Source organism: Euprymna scolopes, chromosome 2 (genome assembly GCF_053919585.1).
Source record: "Euprymna scolopes isolate OS-2025 chromosome 2, ASM5391958v1, whole genome shotgun sequence".
In the NCBI taxonomy this organism is placed as follows: Eukaryota; Metazoa; Mollusca; class Cephalopoda; order Sepiida; family Sepiolidae; genus Euprymna; species Euprymna scolopes.
The window spans coordinates 75,079,619-75,084,122 of record NC_136483.1 but is presented as its reverse complement, the minus strand read 5'-3'; positions in this window follow the sequence as shown (position 1 = coordinate 75,084,122).

The window sequence follows — 4,504 nt, the reverse complement described above, 5'->3', positions numbered from 1 at the left end:
TTTGATCTTTACATTTGTATAATGCCGGCTTCTTCTCCCTTTCTGATAAGAAGCATTTAGCTTCGAAATGCCACGACCTAAAAAGGTTTCTCCCTTATCTCTCTTTCTGTAACCCCTATTAACTTGATAATGTAATAAAGTTCCTATGTAACTTTATTTTTTATTTTCTTAACTGATTATTAGGGCTACTTTAGCAGCAACTTTATGGCAACCTACCTGCCATATCTAATACCATCAGGGGGAAACGCCTACGATTTGCCGGTCACTGTCTGAGGAGCAAGCATGGATTGGTGAGTGATGTATTGCTATGGACTCCACAACACGGACGCGCAAGCAAATGACGATCTAGATTCACTTACATCCAGAAAATAGCACACGGTGTAAACTGTGAACCTGAAGATCTGAGGCAGCTGATGGAAGACAGGAAACTCTGGAGAGGAAGAGTCACATTGGTCCTGGTAAGGAGCCCATCATGATGATCCACACGTAGGTATATATACTCGAATTTACATACACACGCATTTCCAATTTTTTTAATTTTTTTACAAGGTGGTCACCATTTATCAAGGCCCGGAAGCCGCTCGGGGATAAAGGTTATTGCGTGTACAGTATGCTAGTGTTGAGATTTGATAAAGTGTCTTACTTAAGGAGGCAGATCACCAGGAATTTGTTTATGTTGGACTTGAAAACATTCAGGTTGTAGTCAGGTGGGAAACAGGCAAACGGAACAGAGTTCCACAGGCATGCACTTCTAAGAAAGAAGCTTTGTTCATGGAATCTACGTTTTGGTTTTGGCACAGATAAAGAGTGTGGAAAATTTTTGACAGTTGTTTCAGCTAGACGGGTGTTTTTCGTGAAAGATTGGCGAGGGGGGGACCAGGGATTGGATTTCAGACGAGCACTTGCCATGGAAGTAACATTAAAACAAAGACAGGCTCGCAACGTCTCTTCTGTGGGAGAGAGGTTGCAGGGAAGAGAAAAGTGCATCTCTCACTAAGTCACGAAGCCTATTTTGTACTCTGTCAAGGCAGGATATATTATAATATATATAAATCTTTTTTTATCATAATAAAAACTGATATCTTGAGAACTTCGTTTTATTATTAACTAAAGGCAATGAAAAATTTAGAAACTAAAATAAATTTTAAACTTTGCATACATATTTATCTTGTACGCATACATACATATGCCTACTAGACACTATCCTCGACTGTCTTAAGTTTCTGTGTACAGGGGTTTATCAGGACAACCAGGCATGATGATACTTTTCCCTTACGTGTGATGCCTCCTTTAAGTCTCGAAAGACAAAGGATACCCCCTGTAGAGGCATTTACGCGTGTAATTGTGAGGCAAGGGTTGCGCAATCTACACCTCTCCTGAATCGGCACTGTTTGAGTTCAGTGGCAAGGAGAAGTCCAAGACGACTGGAAACAAGGCCGAGATAAGCGGAGAGCACCTGGAAGTCCCAAATGGCCACCCATTTAGTACTGCTCAGGTTCAATGTTGCTTAACTTCGGTGATGCAGCGGGAACCGGTGTGTACACATGATTTCCCTTACGTAAACTCTGAATAAATATTCAAAATCACATTGTGTTTGTGGCCCAAATATAATCTCCTCGGTATTGTTAACTCACACTAGTTTTTACGAGTAATGGTGCACCTTCTTGAGGTGATGTGACCTCAAGTAAAAACAGAAAGCAAGATATTTTACCAGACTAGATGAACTCTTGTCCTGGAATCCGGCAATACCAAGAAATCATAAGAAAGATATGCTATAACATATGTAAATGGTCAATTGGGGAGAGAAAAAATATGTTCTCCTCCTTTACGAACTCGGCGTTTGAGAGGTAAAAGAGAACTTATATCGGACATCAAAATATCTGTGTCTCACAGAGAGATCAAGTGTTCGCCGCAAGAAGAGGTCCTTTAATTTACTGAGAACTTCGACTGAAGTAAAATCACACACACACAGACACAAACACAGACACACAGACACACACACACACACACGTACGCACACACGCACGCGCGTTTTTATATAAACTAGCAGGTCGCCCGGCGTTGCCTGGTGATAAGATATGCATATATATGATATTTTAATTTATGCAGATTTCGTATTTATTTTTATATATACAATGTATTATCGATTATTATAGTAATGAGATCAAAACTAAAAAATATATATATATATATGACTTGGGTGCCATCAGCTAGAATCGAAACCAAGCATACAACTCTCCACCCTCCTTCCTTAGACTCGAAGTCACACCCATACGAATATATATGTATGTGTAGGGGGGGAGGCTGGCAAGGCCACAGGGGAGACAACCAAGCAAAAACAACCCCAAGCAAAATTTATCCCAAAGCAGCAAAACTAAAGCTTCTTTTTTTTACCAATTGTCATAAAATTTTAACCATAGAACAATATTATAGCCCCCCAAAAGCCTGCAAATTTCCATAGAACCAAAGATATTAGCATTCCAATATCGCCACGAGTATATATATATATATATATATATATATATATATATATATATATATATATATATATTATATAACCATTTTTGGCAATTTCATAAGTTCGAAATCTCAGCAATTATCGATCAGAATTAAACAAATGAAGCCTCGTTGGAAAGTTAATAACCTAAATTGTGCAGTGGGCTATGTGACATTTGCCCTTAAAGTCGCACATTAAGGGGATTATCAATCATCCAGAGCCTATGTTTGGCACTTTTAAAATGTTTCGGTAAAGGTGCAGTATCTTTCCACCTTAAAAAAATAATCTAAAATTACCACTATTATAGGTTATCGAGGGTGTTGAAAACGAAAATAATGTTTCAAATTCCAAGAGACGAGTAGTTTCCAAGATATGAAAAAATTATACCTTAAAAAAAATTGGGTATCACTTTTCTATATTAATTTTCCGTAAAATGAACACCCACCTTATGGCCACTTTTCTTGGGGCGTCTCTTATTTTTTTTAGGGGTGATGTTTATTATAGTATGGTAGACCAACACAAAACATAGTTTGAAAAACTTGTTTTCTTTGGGTTTTCGGGTATGTTAAAAACGAATATCGCATTTAAATTTTCTGCAAATAAGTTAGCTTTCCGGTTATTAAGTAAAATATACACGCGCTTACGCGTACAACAATAGCTGCCACTTAAAACATAAAGAGTTACATTGCTTAATACCCGGAAAAGTACTTACTTGCGGATAATTTAAATGCGATATTCGTTTTCCGCACACCTGCAAACCTATTGAAAAGAAGTCTTTTTAAGGTAAGTTTGTGTTGGTCTACCAGGCCACAATTACCAAATAAATACCACCTCCTAAAAAAATAACAGCCAAAATGTAATTATAAAGTATATGCTCATTTTACGTTAAATTAATATAGAAAAGTGATCCCCCACTTTTTGAAACTATAATTTTTTCATATCTTGAAAACTACTCGTTTCATGAAATTTTAACATTATTTTCGTTTTCAGCACCTTCGAATACATATAATAGCAGTGATTTTAAAGGATTTTTTGAGGGTGGGAAGATACTGCACCTTTACGAATGTTTCAATCACACATACATCCATAGACATTAACTAGACGATCACAGAGACACTAAGAAACAGCAAGTTAACGATCACAGCCCGACAAATAGATAACGATTATGTGTCGATCAACAATAAAATTTGTAAAACCGTTGTTGATGAGGACTTGTTTAATGTTTTTTAGTTCGATGAGTTGTATTTTTTTTGTTGAAAGAGATAAATTTTGCTCGGAAGAGGTTTTTGATGATGGCTATTTTGTAACGGTGGAGGCATTCACTCTTGAAATTTAGAAGGCAAGACTTATTGCAGGTAGTTTGTAATTTGAAGTGCTAATTGTGTTATTGGAAGTGTCAATAAAGACGTCGGGAAAGGTATTTTGTGATTAACATTTAATTCAACAGTGAATTTGAGTACGGAGTTGTCTTGGAGAAGATTCTTAAGTGTAAAAAAATTGTTGGTTGTTATTAGAAGGAGGAGAATATAGTGTTACTTTAATAGAGGGTTTATTGGTGTTAAACATTAGGTTTTCGGGGTGACTCATGAAGATGGATTCGAGGACGAAACCCATGGATACGCCGTTTATTTGGGTGTATATTTTCCCTCTGTGGTCGTAGAAGGGTACTCCGGTAGTGCAGTTTTGGGTTTTTGTATGGGTGGTTGAGGATTATATCAATAGTTTTTTGACGGGAGCGTTTGTAAATAAACTTTCAAAATCAAGAGAGGCGATTATTTTGTTGACAGGTTGTTTATATTTAAGGATTTGTAGGAGTTTTTGTGTGGATTTTACACTATATTTACTAGATAGATATGGGCTGGTGATGTCATGTAGGATATTTGTAAGTGATTAGATTGGGGTGGTGACTTGTGAAATGATATGGCGGAGAGGAGAGTTGGGTTTATGGATATTGGTGGTTCCGTATAGGTATCCGGGTTTGTAGTCACCAATGATTTTGGGAAGTTA